This window comes from Gymnogyps californianus, chromosome 6 (assembly GCF_018139145.2).
Source record: "Gymnogyps californianus isolate 813 chromosome 6, ASM1813914v2, whole genome shotgun sequence".
NCBI classification, from domain to species: domain Eukaryota; kingdom Metazoa; phylum Chordata; class Aves; order Accipitriformes; family Cathartidae; genus Gymnogyps; species Gymnogyps californianus.
The window spans coordinates 39,428,616-39,444,909 of NC_059476.1; the positions used below are offsets into that span (position 1 = coordinate 39,428,616).

General features: G+C 39.0%; 1 long non-coding RNA gene across 1 annotated transcript in view; it reads left to right on the forward strand.

Annotated features, from left to right (window-relative positions):
• Window positions 1-16,294, forward strand: part of LOC127018081 (uncharacterized) — a 125,357-nt gene that overhangs the window by 104,584 nt on the left and 4,479 nt on the right. The window contains exon 2 of the long non-coding RNA XR_007766699.1: window positions 9,250-9,325. This is a non-coding gene — a long non-coding RNA (uncharacterized LOC127018081). The remainder of the gene's footprint in view (window positions 1-9,249; window positions 9,326-16,294) is intronic.

Consider the following 16,294-nt stretch of genomic DNA (forward strand, 5'->3'; position numbering starts at 1 on the left):
TCTGTGTTTTACCTTCTCCCAGGAACATTAAGAACAAAAGAGCGTCTTTCCTCAGAGGCAAAGTTGGCAAAATGATAGAGCTTGTAAACAATACTTTCAATAAGGGCAATTCACCTTCATTCAGTTTCACTGCTGGCATTACTTCCAGATTAGTGGTGTAATTCTTTCTCTCCTGTTCCTATGTCTGGATAATCTATTTCAATATCTTGCTGCATCTGTTTCCTGCTCTATTCTGCTTAGAGGTTTTCATCTTGTTATGTGGATCCAGCAACTTTTGGGATACTCAGAACTGTTGAACCCTTTCAATTCGAGTAGTAGGTTTTCCCTATCTCTGCTGATAGCTAATAGGGCTTCATTTTGCCAGGGTCATTCTTCTACTTGCATGCTTAATGTTTAGGCAGTGACTATGTTTGCATTTTCTGTTTGTACTGCTGTGACATTCAAAGATGCTAGTAAAGATCTAAGCCTTGTTGAGCCAGCACTGTACAAAGCCTAAGTAATGAGAAAATGTGGTATGTATCCCAAAAAGCTTTAATTTTTATGTGATGATTAGACTTTTTCTAAGGACTTTATATAGGGCATGCTATCAGAATGTGAGAAAGAAGTTGTCTAGTTTGACTGAAAAGAAGAAAAAAAGACAATCTACCTGGCTATGGTTTAGGTCATGACTAGTGTGACCAGCCTCCTGCCTCACTCCTCCTCTCCCATTCAGCTTCAGCATTTTTGAGCAAATAATGAGAAAGTTTCCTGTGACCTCAGAGCACCACCTATAAACCTAGATACTGTTAACTAATAATATAGACAACTCCTGCATATAATTTAGAGGATCGGTACACTGCAGAACTCCTCAGTTACACATGCCACAGATGTTTTTCACTGCTATTTCTTGGCTTTCTGTAATAGCTCTAGCATATTGTTGAGTGCCTAGCACAGGAAAAGTGACCAGCATTACTCTAAACTGACTGTTATTAGCTGGAAGTGGGCTCTTACTAAAATACTCAAACAGTATTTGCTATATTCTGAGATTATAGTACTCTTCATAGATGTTTGCAGATTGCTAAATTAGGATACTAAGCAATTATGAAATGGAAGTGCTTCATTAATTTAATTTTCTGATATGCAAAGCACAAGGGAAAAATACTAATATTAATAGTCTCCAGGATAATTTAACAAGAGAAAGTTACTGATAAATATTTTAAGTAAGCTCTGCAGGAGCAGAGACTCACTTGTGCGGCAGCCCACTTACAATTTCAGCACCCATATCACTAAGAACTCTGTGGCCCTCAGTGAAAAGTTTCATTTGTAAAAGGATCTTTGAATCCTTCCTCCCCTGCTGCTGTTTTCATCATTCAACAACTGCCTTGACAGCAAGACACCATTTTCCTTCTTGGCCTCACCTTACTCATTCAATACCCACCTGTAACAAGCCAGGCAGGTTTTCTACAGACAGGCGACAGTGTCATTTGAAGTAGACTTCTCTCAAAGCAGGATCTCTTCTGTGCCTTTGTAGACAGGCTCTTAGAAAGCCAAAGATCTGATTTGGGGGGGGGGGGGGGGGGGGGGGGGAAGTGTGTGTATATATATAAGCATGTAGCTATCTTTTTCAGATTGTGCCATTAAATCTTATGTAAAAATGAGCTCCTACAATACCTTCTTAATTGGAATTTATATAGGTAATAGAAAAAGTATAGAGGCCAGTGTCCATATGTGTTACATCAAAGAAAGAGATAAAATGTATGTACTTACCAGATACTAATATGTCAAGGCATGCAATGTGTGTACTGAGTAAAGAGTACCTATCATTTGGAAGAGCATGAGTCCCTACTAATAACAATGACAATTGCAGGTAGATGTTTGCCTTTTTGTATAGTCTCCAATTCTTTGGTTTGTGAACATGTTGAAGGGATGATCTGTTTACAGGAGTTCTGAATCAGAAGAAATGCCAAAAATGTGCGAGGGTGAATCCATCCTTTTAGAAAGAAGATTGTAATGTGAGTGTTTTGCCCTAGCTTAAAGACCCTCCGTTGCTATGGGTCTTAGTAAAAGGACCTGCTTGGAGTGTTTGAGGGATCACACTCGTGCTACGATTCTAGGATATTACTAATGGCAGCTGAAACTGTGACATTTTTCTTACCTATTTTGTTTCCTTCCCTCAAGGTTTGCGTTTGCATTTCATTTCATTCTATGATTCTATTTGCTTTCATGCAGAAAATAAATTCCATGAAAGGGAAACTCTTAATAAAGAACCTGTAGTAAAGAGTATGGCGTAACTGGCATAACTCCTTCAGTTTTAGAAGCATGAAGATTGCATCACTGACCATTGTGCCTGTCCATAAATTCGATAAAATACAAACCAAGTTCAGGAAATTAGATTCATTATAAAGATAATGGAAAAGTCTCATTTTCCTTGCTGCTGAAGTCATGCACACTTTAATTGTTGCCTGGAACAGTCAATACCTTGTAAAGAAAACAAACATCCTCTTCTCTTAAGACTTCTCTCAGTTTTCTGGGGATACGTGGCGGTACGTGACGGTCTGTTTTACTGCTAGCCTGAATTTAGTCAGTTAATGCCTGAGCTTGTGTGATTCAAGGAATGTCTGCTCTGAAGAGATCACTTACAGGTACCATTACCATTGACCCCTCCTGTAATGGCTATGCTGAAGAGTCTTACATAACCCTTCTCAAGCACCTGGGGTTACATCAGAAAAATCCTGTGACTTAACTCCACTGAATTGAATGGAGTATTCTAGCTGTATTTTAACCTAGCCCATTACACAGTTTACTTTTTTTGGTGGTATTTACATTATGTTCATCTTTATTTAACATGGGTAAACATAGTTGAAATGTTTGTAGCAGAAGGAGGAGGCAGCTGTGCACTTCAGTACTGGAGATGCCAGACTTTGTATAACAGAACAGGTAGCTAGGAACAGATAATTTTGCCCAACTTCATTTATTAATCGGTTTGATTAACTTTCTGCAGTTTTGCAAATCAGACATAATCAGATTCACTTAATAGCGTGATAGATTTGTGTGTTAAATTATACAGAGCAGTGTTATTCATAGGTCCTTTTAATTTCCCCATATAGACTAATTTATTAATGTTTATCTTCTAATCTTCTTACAAATTCAGAGTGGGTAATCTCTGTCGTAATGAAGCTACTGTTCATACAGAGCTCTCTTTCTTTTCTTGAAAGAAAACAAAGAAATCATAGTAGCACTTACCTTTTTTCTGCTTTAAGCTTTTCATAACGTTAATTAAGTGTGAAGTATCATTAATGATACCGGTGTCCAAAATGTTTGTGTTGTCAAAACACCTGGCAGGAGGGATGATAGCATACTGAAGGTTAAGCCTCAAGTTCGGAAACACCATACCGTGTTGGGTCTTGGCCCCTGCAGTTATGTTTCGCTATAGAAACCATCTTGTTAAGATGGTTGAGAAGTAATGCGCTTGGATGATGATGAATTTCCTGCCAAGGTCCCAAATGACCTAACATCTGCCTCCTTTCACCCATTGGTTCTATTCAATGGTAGCAGAGGGGTGGGGGAAAAAAACAAACAGGTATCTTGAAAAATGCAGGATATGACCTGATGACTGTACCTTCTTCCAGTTCCGTGAATTGGGTTTGGTTCTTGAAACGTGAGGAACTGCGTCTGTAGAGCCGATCTTGAATATATTCACTGATAACCACAGTGTACTACTTGGATGTTTCTAACTGGATTTTTAAAGGACTTTATTACTTAAGCAATCTTCAGTCCCTGTCGATGGTAACATGTTTTGTGAAGCATTTAGGCACATGCACAAGTCTGTCCCTGCTCAGTAAAGCACTTCAGTGTGCTCTTAAGCCCCTTGATTTCAGCTCTTGGTTTTATCAGCAGGAGGTTTTTCAAAGGCAAGAGGCTGTCCTTATCTCACAAATGGGCTAAGCTGCCTTATGGCGAAACAGTCCTCAAAAACTCTTTGTTATACAAAATGTTAATTTTCTTCTCCCTCCCCTGCTGCAATGGTCGATGACCTTAGAACCATTCCTTTCTCACCTGTGCATTTGGGAAATACTGATTCTAACGATTTCACTTCTGCTGTTTATTCTCTCAAACTAGCACTGAAAATCCTCTGTATTTTCCCCAGATTGAGGCATTTGCAGGTTGATGCATCCGTGCCAGTCATTACCTCTGTAAATTTTCATGTTTACGCATCATCTTGTTTAGAACAGTTCTTCTGGATGTGCACAAACGAAGCAAGGAAGATCAAACAGATTTTAAAGCACAAGGTGCCTCATATTGCTTCGTAAGATTTTGTCCAGAAAGACACCACGTTGAGATTGCAGATTCTTGCAGATAGGTGGAAACTTTTTGACTTTTATCCCGGTTTTGCCCTGAATAGCTAGGCAAATTTTGGGGTGGAGGCGAAGTATGCCATATGCAGGTTTCCCTGCTGACTGCTTTAGATTGAGGATGAAGCCACAGATTTTTGACATTCAGGCATCATTAGAGTCATCTTTTCTGATGTCCTTTATAGCCCTGGCTAAAGTGCCTCATCTGGTAATGCTGAACTAAATTATCTCTAAAAATACCCATTTGTGATGTGGAAACTAGAAAGCATAATACATCCCTCTGTAAGCTGTGCAAGTGTCTGCTCTCATAGTATAAAAATGTGCACTCCCAAGTCATTTCTTCTAGTTTTGGATCTCATAATGAGTTTTTCTGCCAGATTAAAGTACAGTGACCAGGGAGGGATAACAAGCAAGATTAGGGATGTGGAAAAACTTTTTAATGAAAGAGTGAAAAGATTGGTACTGTTCACTATGGAGAAGCAGTAAATAAGAACAGATATGAAAAGGTCTCTATCATTTGTTATGGTGAGGCCAAGAGGGGGCCCTTGCATTTGCTCCTTCTCCCATGACAACAGGAGGTAGAGATACTCATTTAAATGAGAGACTTAACATCTGTTTGAAAGGAAATTACTTATTTTTCCCCAGCACATACTTTTAGCTGTTTCAAGATTTCACTGAGACTAAGAGATTAGTGACTTTTTTTTTAAAGTCTGCTTATTCATAAAGCTAGACAGAATACCCCATTATAAATCCAGCGTGACAGCACTACTAATAAAACACAAAGCCTAAAATGCTCAAAATATTTGGAAGAATCTTAGTGTTTCAGTGCCATGGTTCGTAAGCAAAACTCCTGTATTTTCAGACATCTGCTCCACGTAATATAAAATGTTGAGAAGAGTCAGAGGGATCAGAAACATAGAAGACTTTATGAAAATGTCATCTCTGGATAATGTTCCGCTTGTATTACCTTCATAAATATATAAGCAGTTTATATGAGCATCAACTGTGTATAATATATTATACTGTGTATAATATATAAAACAGTAAAGGAAGTTTCATATAATCTTTGGACTGCATGCCTGAAAACTTTTTAATTTAACAATTTAAGAAGGGAGATTTTATTGTGTGGTTTATTGTTTGGCTGCCTTGAGGAAACCATTTGAGGTTCCTCTGAAGCTCCTGGTGCTGGCCATTCAGCCACACCATCCTGTTTCAGATGGGCTAATGAACCTTGGTAAAACAACTAACATGTTCTGACATCCTTTGGCCTGTTTTTCTTAAATGTCGGATTTTTTTTAGGTTGAATAATTAATCTCTTTGTGTTGTATTATGAATGTGAAAGGCTTTTCTTTGTGAGCTGAAAAATGAAAGTTACTTGAAACTAGGGATAAATCATGTGTCCTGGTGTGCATGTAAGTAGGTATTTAGTTGAGACACCAATAGTCTTAATGTTTCATTTACACAGTGCTTGAGGTTTAGCATATTTCTCCCAGAGAACTTGTCTGATGTTTTCATTTTCTGCTGTCTTTCCATCTTAGCAGTAGATGTGATACTGAAGATACTGAAGTTCTCAGCATGCTTTGCTTATTTACAGAGAACATGGGTAATCCAGAAACCTGTCCAAAAAAAAAAAACCAAACCCAACAGAACAACCAAGCATATAAGTGAACTGTAAATGTAACTGTATCTGGTATGCTTAGGAAGGTGGCTCCAAAAAATGACAATCCTCTTAAAAAAACCCAGCAACCAAAAAAAGAGCTCACTAGAAACTACTTGTGGAAAAGGCTTGACAGGTCTGAAAAGGCTTGCAGCAGACGTGTCAGCAGGTGTTTTATCCTACATAGTGTTTTGCAAGGAGGACTACAAGTACTTTCTGCTTACTTAATTGTCCAGGTGGGGTCTGGTATTTTGGTTATACTGTTGAGATCCTTGCTCCAGTAGGATAGTTGCACTCATTTGGTGTTACTTAATTTAGTGGTCGTCTTCCTGACTACAACCCTGTAACGTAGAGGGCTTAGTATGCAGGAATTGAATCCACTGCCTGTAGGTGCTTCAGCGCTGCAATTTGTTTGGTTTTCCCATCTAATATTGTGCTGCATTCCTAAAAGTATCGGGGGATGAGGTGGTATAGGGAATAGGAGCTGGGGAGACTGACGGAGGAGCTTGAAAAGAAGGAAAGCACGAGAAGTTATGTACTGTCCGTCACCCTCCCCAAAACCCTCCTCTCAATTTAATGAGATTTTCAAGTGAACCCTTTGCAGCGATGCAGCAGCCGGCCCTGCTGCATGATCCTGGGGCTGTTCCCTGTGAGGCAGCGTGCCCGTAGCCAGGTAATTTATTTCAATACGGAGAATTAGGAGGAGAAACCAGGCAGGACCATGAGCAGCTAACTTGTTTCAACAGGCAGCAGTACCCGTGTTCACGGGCATTGGCTGTGGTGCTGGCCCGGCCTGCAGCTTCAGGAACATTTCTCAGTGTCTGTCCCGTATTGGTTTTGTTGGAAGCAACGGTATGAAAGTATGAGAGAGGTATTTCTAGAAAACATTTTCCACCCATCAGTGAACTCCATAAAATTTTCAGATTGTAGGCGTCAGTGGCAGTAACAAAGATATTGAAAAAATTTGAATGTTTTGAGTAGGCTTTCTTTTTTTCTGAAAGGCAACTGACAAAGCCAAGGAGTAGAATTTTATGAGTTTCTGACCCTACATTATTTTTTCTGTTTGAAATAGGAAATTGATTTTTTTTTTTTTTTATTTGTTACTGTCATGTTTTCTAAAACTTAACATATTTTGCATTCTCTGCACTGAAATTCAGTCTGTAGCAAAAGTTGCATCAGGTAACTGGATTCTGGTTCTTCAATAAAATGACATTACTACATTGATTGGGTTCCTTTTTATATCTATAGATCACTGGGTTAAAATTTGTCACTTGAGGCTTTTAATTAGAAAGTGTAATTGGAGTTTTCAAATACAGAACACAAATCTCTGTAACTAACACACACGTATCTTTTGAAACTTCTCATAAAATAAACTGTAAAAGTTGAATCAAAATGAAAGTTGCAGAAGCTTCATTTCCTTGTACAAACGAGTGTAAGCCAATATCCATTAATGTTATGGCTTCTCCATGACAGAAAATAAATTTTCTTTAAAAGACCCTAAACATTTCAATTATTAAAATAAGCAACTTAAAACTTAAGCACGTATGTTCTAATCGTCAAGGGTATGATGAAACTCCAGAAAGAAAAAGGAAGATCGCAGTAGAATAAGGTCATAATTTACTATAATTACTTTTGCCTCAGTGATGAGGGGTTTTCTCTACAGGCTGCTGTAGAGAAACTGAGTGCTTTGATTCAATCAGTATCTTCACTTAGACTTTGTTTAGGTAGGAAGCAGGTAAACTAAGAGTCCTAACGCAGTTTCTGGTTGTAGTAAGACTGTAACCCTTTGGTGAAGGAAGACATAAGATACATACTGAATTGTTACCAAGAGTTTTCAGCAGCGTTAAAAACAGTCACATGTGATGTGAATGTCACGAGAGAGGTTTTTTCTCAAAAGGCAGCATACTTGTATCCTAGGGGAGAGCACTAGAGCAGCGTGGTTATTGCAGGGGTACAACGGGGAGTGGAGAGAGGAGAAAAAGAATTGCTTTGTGCATTCATGTGTTAGTCTCTTTGGAGGAGGAATGCTCACATAGACATAGAGCCTTGCTCACGCTCGTCCCATCCCTACTAGCCCCTTTATTCTTACTCTCCAGAGTTTAGGCAGCACAATTGTGAATCATTTGCCTGTGAATTTTGCACACTGAATCATAACAAAGTGTGAAGCTCCTCGGGGAGAGAACTGCATTACAATGAATGAGCCTGGGGATCTGGGAGAAAAGAAAGGCAAATTTGCTGTCTTGTTACTCCCAATTAGAAGCTCGGCTGTGACTCGCTCAGCTTCGTGGGAGACCAGGCTATGGCTCATCTTTGAAAGCGGGGGCTTATTTAACAGAATGTGCATGACATTTCTGCAGCTAATACGTAATTACCCAAACAATTGTTCTTCAAAGGCAGTTACGTTGCTTTTGTGTCCTCTCTGCACTGGGTTATGGCTGATGTCAGGGTTCCTGTCTTTCACATTCCGTTTTGCTGTATTTTGGGTGATTCTATAGTTCGTATCTTAAATTATTTTGTTAATAGCTCCTGACATGTAGCTAGATTATGCATGCCAATTCCCTTAGCAGTCTAATTGCTGACCTTATGTGCTAATGTTGCTAAATATATGATTAGCTATAACCAGTAGCAGCCTATCCACTAAATTCCAGCAATACAAAAAAGACTTGTCATTGCACTCCCTTCCTCACATAGAAATGGTAGCAAAGCTTCCCCAATTTCTACATTACACGCCTGGAATCTTTTTGCAAGTGTTTTTGGTTTGGTTTTGGTTTTCTTTTTTCTCCCAGAGATGGCGTTTGAGCAACTAAAATAAGCATGAACTTTAGAGCTCCATACTTCAATGGCAAAGTTTCATTGGGAAAGAGTGGTGAAGGAAGAGAAAATTAGAGATAACAGAAGTTTCTGTGTTTTGGGAAGCGAGTGTATTTGAACCCGTTCATAAAATGGTTTAGATGCATTTCCAGCAAATGGATGTTTTGGTCCAGATTCTCAGCTGGCACGGTGAATGAAGTTCTAAGCAGAAAAGAAAAGATTTGAATGGTATGTCCTAGGAAATACTGTTGACCTCTGTGAATAGGAAACTGATACCAAAGAGCCTTCAGTGTAATGAATGAGAAGAGGGCAGTATTAATCTGGAAATACTTATTAGACTTTTCTAGCAAGTATGCCTGAATTAATGGAATTAGTGTTATTTTCATTTGTTTTCTTGCATCTGTTTGCTTTTTTATGAGTTACACTGAACATATTGTTGTTCTCTTTCAGTTAATCCTCTGGCTGCTCTGAAGTCTTCACACAGTCATTTGACTGGCGAATTGGAAGAATGACAGCAGCAGCATGGGTAAGTATGTACACTGATTTTTTTGAGGGTTTTATGCCTCTGTCAGTTTGGAAAGGCCATTCAGATTATGTACTCAGATAACTGAATCACTCTATAATTTTGCACACTATAAAATGCAAAATTCATAACAGGGGCTGGAATGAAATCCAGGATAACAGCGGTGAGTCTTAGAAATTTGTAATTTGTTTATTGTCTTATGGTTACTTTAAGTGTGGTATATACTACCATTATTTAGTGACTTGATTCATTTTAATACCTACTGTAACCTTTAGGTATATTGCATTTAAAAATTTATTTCAACAGAGAAGGCTGGTAATGGTAATTATAAAAAGTCATCCACCAGTCAGGAAAGAAACCAATTATACTCTGCATTTTGTGCTGAAAAGGATGAGATATTCAGCGGTAGAGCAGGCACAGCAGGGGCAGTTGCCAGGGCTGTGCTCAACAGCCTGTCTGGGAGAGGAGTGGGGTCATCCCAGCACTGAAAGCTGCTGACATTCTCAGAGCCTGAAAAGTTAGCTTCCATCAAGAACTGAGCCAGATGTTTTGCTTTCCATTTTTAAGAACCCATTGCCAACCAAGAAAATCTGAGCAGTCTGTTCCACACCTAGGCCTGAGCTGACTAACAAATCAGGAAAACACGTGGTCTGTGGACAGAGCTGTACAGTATCGCTTTGTAGAGCTGTACAGTGTTGTTTTGTTCCTTGGTTCTCTTGCTGTGATTCTTATTTGTGTAGGAAGGCTTTTCAGATGAACTTTCCTATGCAGATGATGCAAACATAAACTGCTACAGGCAAGACCTTCAATGGAGAATTTGTAGAAGTAATGGCAGAAGATTAAAACTATAGTGTTTGTAATCTCACATGTCAGTCCTCCAATATGGTAAAAACAGACCTCTTGTGTCACTCATTTGAATTTGTGAAGACCCAGGCACTTTTTTGCTTCCCTAATGAGAAGTCCCACCAACCCAACTTCTTACAATGGAGATTTTGTGTATGAAGGGATGCCAGTTTTGTTAAAGATGCTTGGGTTGTGTATTACTGGAACACGCTTTCGACAAGGATGTAAGTAACAGACCTCATTGACTGAATGGTCACTAAATGTATCTTCCTTTGCCAAAGGGAGCTTACGTAGAAATCCAAATAAATGCTCATGGAAACCTTTTGTGTTGTTTGTGGTGTTTGCAGTACTGGTTTTTATCTTACCAGAGACTTAATTAACCTTAATCTTGGCAACTCTGTATGTTGTTGTTTTTTCACTGAGCATTTGAACCTGAAGCTTAAGCTGCTTAAAGTAATATAAATAATGTATGTTGAAGAACTTAAAATTGCCACCATTAATGGTGGCAATTCACAAGCTCTCCACCTCCCTACATAAGGCCTGATGTATTTACGGCCGCCTCACTGCCTTACCTGACACACAAGCAACTGCTGGTACCCAAAGCAGAGGGTTGAATCAGTGACTTGGCCAAGATAGCAAAGCACATCTGTGAACTGGATCTAGGTTTCCTGATGTGTCCAGCATTTGCTCAGATTTTTGTGGAGCCTGTGTTTCCTTTGCTGTCATATACTCAACAGGTAACATTAACACCATATACCTTAAAAAGAAGGTTCAGTGTTTGCAATGTTTTAATAATATACAGCATGTAATTGTTAAATGGATTCTAAGCAATCCATAAGGTATTTTAGTGTAATAGGTTGCGTAAAAATATCTACAAAATAAAAAATATTTGGACAAATATCTTTCGCAAATGATATTTATTAGGCAAAAATTTACTAGAATTTCAGGGATCAGTTTATTTTCATACATTTTGGCTTCATGAGTCTGCTAAAGTGGAAACATCCTTTTCCTTTATTGTATACTTATACTGAGCAGGCATCCAATAAATCATAAAGCTGAAGTATATAAAAACATATCTTGTTCATTTCCCTATAAAATATCTCTGCACAGTGTTTTATATATTTTTGTCGAACTGTTGACAAACTACCAGTTCATCTCCTGGATTAGTTTGTAGTAAAGTTTTATAGACATTGCCATCTTTCAGTTTCAAAGGCAGCTGATATTTAGAAGGATATTCCACTCAGAATGAGGCCAGTGTTTTAATCTGCCCAGTAGTAGTTATTTTTACTTTTAATAACCTGCTACCATTGGAGCCTAGACAACATTTAAACTAAGCGTTCCAGACCTTATGTTGATGATTAATTCTTTGTTCAGGCAAGCATGCTATGAAACTAAAATATCACTTGTGTTTTAAGATGCACAAGACATAATAAATTAATTAAGTGAAAGCTAGTCTCCTTTTCCTGTTTGAAGAGTATTAGTAAGAATATTGCTGTGGCTTTGTTTTTACTTACTGGGTTTTTTACCTGTTTGCGGATTGAATACAAATTCGGGAAACTTGCAGATGTGTCAGATGTTTGTCATTGCTTCAGTAATTTCCTCCTGTGATAACTGAGTGCAATTTCTCCATTGAAAATCTGTTTCATATGTGTAATTTCTTTTAAAAACTCCAGAACAGTGGCCATTCAGGAGAAGAAAGGAGTGAACATGAATGAGAGAGAAGTCAGTTAGAATAGAGTAGAATAGTTCAGTTGGAAGGGACCTACAATGATCATGTAGTCCAACTGCTGAAAAACCAGTTTATAAAACCCACTCAGATATTCATAGATAAATGTTGACTGCGTATCTTAGGTGGTGATGTACTGTTTGATTTACACTTCTCCTTTCATATGCTCACTTAGAAAGTTTTATGCTCTGTGTAATTCAAACTTGTACATATGTACAGAATGTTGGCATTATTAGGAAATTTAGCAGGTACTAAAACAAAAATTTGGTCATCAAAGTTTGTAATTTGGTAAATCATTTGGCTGCTTTATTTATTTATTTGAAGACCTTTCACTCACATTTTGAGCAAGCTAAGTATTTTTATTTCAGGAAAGAAAATTGGCAGTTCTTTCAAATGCTGTAAATGCAGTCCAGTCCAGAAGTTTTTCCTAATTCTTGTAACACATCAATGCTGTGGTGTTTCAAATGAGCAGTATGTGCAGTAACGCTTATGTGATTGAGAGTGACAAGGTGACTTGAGAGCTGCCTCTGAATCACATTTCTAACCTAGCAGAGTATCAGAGAGCCCAAGTAGAGTCCAGCGTGATTAGTTGTTGTTTCATAACTGTATAATGTTACCGTTCTACCAAAATCAATGACAAACCTTGATGATTAATGTAGGCTTCAGAAGAAGGATTTGGAGTGGATTCCACTTAACCTCTTTGGTCTTAATCACAGTTTTCTTCTGTTTAAAGAAGGGAAACTGGGGACAGGAGAACTTAATCTTTTCTACAGTTGTGCTTTGGATAAAGTACATCAGTCCTTGTCCACTGGATTGAGTTTTACACCATTGATTACAGGGTTATATTTGCGTTTCTTTTGCCCTTGAAGGGCTTGGAAGGCTCTGATGGCAGAGTAATGTACCCTTGAATAACAGGGACCAGTTTTCAAAGATTTTCTGAGGCTGGCTGGGCATTTTTGATTGAATAATTTTCTCATGGAAGAGGAACTCCCTGCCAAAACTGCAGCTTCTGTCAGGAAAACAGATTTTTCTGTGATGTTCACTTTTATCAGATAAATGTAAGAGTATTTTGGCATGGGTTGTTTAAAACATAATTGCAATATTTCACTTCTGAGTCTGCAAAAAATGCAAACATTTCCTTTCATATCAATTTAGCAAAATTTCTCTATTAGTACTTTGTTACCAATGCTTCAGTTCATGCCCCTGTTCACTCCCCTAAGCCAAGCTCTCTGCAAAATCCCTCTCTGCTAATACAGTGTGATTCTTCCCTCGAGCTGAACTTCACAGTGTATCCTGGAAAGCGATGCCTAGTCCAGAGGGGAAAATTGAGGCGTCTGTTCATGTGGTACTGCTCCCAGGAGGCAGCGCTGGCCCAGGGCAGTGCAGCGCAGCGCAGCATGGGGCTGATGCAGGCTCTTCTGATCCACTTCAGTGAAGCCAGAGGGAAGGGTGACGGAGAAGTGGCAGCCGTCCTTTGGATGGAAAATGTCAGAAGAGAGTATTTTTCATACTGAGGTCCAAACAATTAGTTGTTCATTGCAACAAGTTAAAAAAAAATTAAATGGGATGCAAGTTCCATATTTTACTAAGCTCTACTATGAAGGCATTGCACTACAAAGCTGGATGCCTGACGCAGTTTTGTGGGCCAGATACTGAAGTCCCATTACTTTGTAGCTTGGTTAGAGTCTTTTGAGAGTCCCATGAGGCACATGTCTGTAACATTAAACAGCTGAACACCTGAGAAACTCCAGTCCCGAATCCTTCCTTTTGCATAACTTTTCTCTTTTGGTTCACTGCAAAGGAGAAGCAAGGGCCATGGGATGGAATCCTGCCCTGCTTCCCATGGCTGGGACCATGCCTGCAGGGGTGACTAGGAGTCGGTGGGGATTGCCTAGTGACCAGCCCCAACACTGGGAGCATACTACTGGCTAAATTACTGAGAAAAATTACCAGTATATATAGTCTCTTCTGTAAAGGACCTAATAAATACATAATAAGTGATTTTAATGTATTATTTACATTTATGAGGCAAGATGAAAAAAAACCCTCTTTTTTTTCCTAGCTACCTAGGTATGCTTCATGTTTCTACACCTAAAAATAGTACTGTTGACTCTGTAATATATTCACAAAGAACTTTTATTTGGGAATGATTCTTTCTTTGCAACCTTCCCAACAATTTTTTTTCCCCAGTCTTTTAACTTCTTCAAGTATGAGCTGGTTTGGCCCCAAATCCCTTAATTGCTGCTGGTGTTAAGATAGGTAATTATCTGTTTCACTTTATCACTTACCTCAAGCACAGATAAAGTTTGCAGGGAATAGATCATACACAGTCCTATATTAATTTGCCGTGGAAGGCCTGCATCGTAGGAGAACTCAGTAGAGCTAATGGCAAGCAATTCTAGGCAGAAGCGATGGGAAAATGTCTTTATAAAATAATTCCGTAAATCAGCTGCTAATCCAGACTCACCTCTGGGAACGCAGTCCTGGAGAACGTAGGCAGAGCTTTCTTTGAGGGGTTGAATGGGGCAAGGTAGGATCCTACAAGAGAAGCGTGCTCTCCAGAGGGTCTCTGAGCCACCTCAGTGGCAGTTAATCAGAAGCAATTACCTTGCAGCTCTTCTGCGATCTGATACGTACGTGAGGGCAGAACATTGCCTGTGCCTGCAGAATCACAGAGGTGGCTGCCGCAGCAGTGGCTCTTGCTCTCCAGGTTTTCAAGCATGTAGGGGGGTTGGGTTTGCCCTGGTTTGGTTTTTTTGTTGTTTTTTTTTTCCCCACTTCTTTTCATGCTGGCTGTAGCTGAGACTTATACTGCGTTAGCAGCAGGTATTTGGGATCATCCTTTATTGCCAACCAGTTAAATGTAATTGTTGCATCCTTCTGGTCTGCCCACCTGTTCATTCCCGTTAAGAAAATACTACCTTTATAAAAGTGTTAGACTTCTCGTTGTTGAGGGAAGGATTGTGCCATCTGTTAGCATAGTAGTGCTAAAAGTCAGGACTGAAAAAAGTAAGATAGCTAATAAAAAAGAAATTCGAGTCAAAATGGTGAAACTAGTATAAAGGTTGCTTTTGAAAGTGGGCTGACTGACTGATAGAAAAACTGCATGTCTTTAGTGCTCAGCTGAGCCTGGGGATAAGGCAGAGGTGAACCTCTCCATAGTGGCATGAAAAATGATGATTAGGAGGGGAATTAAGAAATGTCTATTATTCACAAACTGAAAGATCTGATGAAGACATTGCCTATGTTTAAATCAGTCTTCTCCACCAATTTACTACAATTCTTCAAATTTCAGCAGTAGTTGCCTCAAGACGCTATTCAAGAGACAAATAGAGAAGACAGATTAAGCGCTGTGTCGATATAGAAAGTGCCAACAAGATAGAAACGGTAGAAGCTGTCAAGTTACAAAAAGTTGGGAGTGTCTTAAGGTACTCGGCTTACAGCTAATGATCTAGAGAAAAGTGATAATCAGTAAATTGTTATTAGCTCATGACAAAATGGTGTGGGTCAGTCGAGATCAGAGATGACAGGGAGGCACTGCTCGGTGACCTTACAGTGCCAGGCAAATGAGCAACCTGTTGGCTAGAAAACAGTATTGCAGATGGGTGGCAGCTAACGAGTACTGGAAGACATAAAACCCTAACTTTACTGAGGTCACGGAGAAGTGTGTCTGCTTGGGAAAAATATTTGGATGTTGTTTAAGCTACCGCTGTAACTGCCTGTGTGTGACTACGGGATCTCAGATATTGAAAAAAGAAGGGAAAAAAAGTCCTGAAATATTTGATAAGCGAGATTGAGATGGCATGGCAAAACTTTGTAAACCATTTTTTTTTCTTCTGGAATTGATTTCGTGGAATTTTAGGCTGAGTGCAATTATCCATTTAAAAAAAAAAAGGGGAAAAGAAATGCAGAGAAATGTAGGTTTTATTACCTTTTTTTTTTTTTTTTTCCCTTTCTCCTCCCTTTAGGTGTTAAACGACTTGGAAAAGAAACAAATAACTTGGGACATTTCAGTTTAGCTATGTTCTCATTATCCTGACAGAAGTACACAAAGTAACAGTATGCAATATCAGGTATTGTCCATATTCCTCTAAGGTAGAACAAGGAGGATTCTGATGAAATTAGAGACAGAGCATTTTAGCAACAAAGCAATTTACTAAACATGATTAATAATGGGCATTTCTGACCTAAGAGATTACTGGTGGAAGGAAGTACCTGGATAGATTGACCAGATACCTGGTAGGATCCAGCATGTAGCACTGACATTGCCATTCTGTCCTATACTGTGCGTGCTCATATCCTGACAGATGCCTATTGGGATTTCATGGGTTTTCCTGCCCATCTCATCAGACCCAGTTCTAATGAGATTCTTTGCAGAAGAAATCACGTGCCACTGAAGGCCC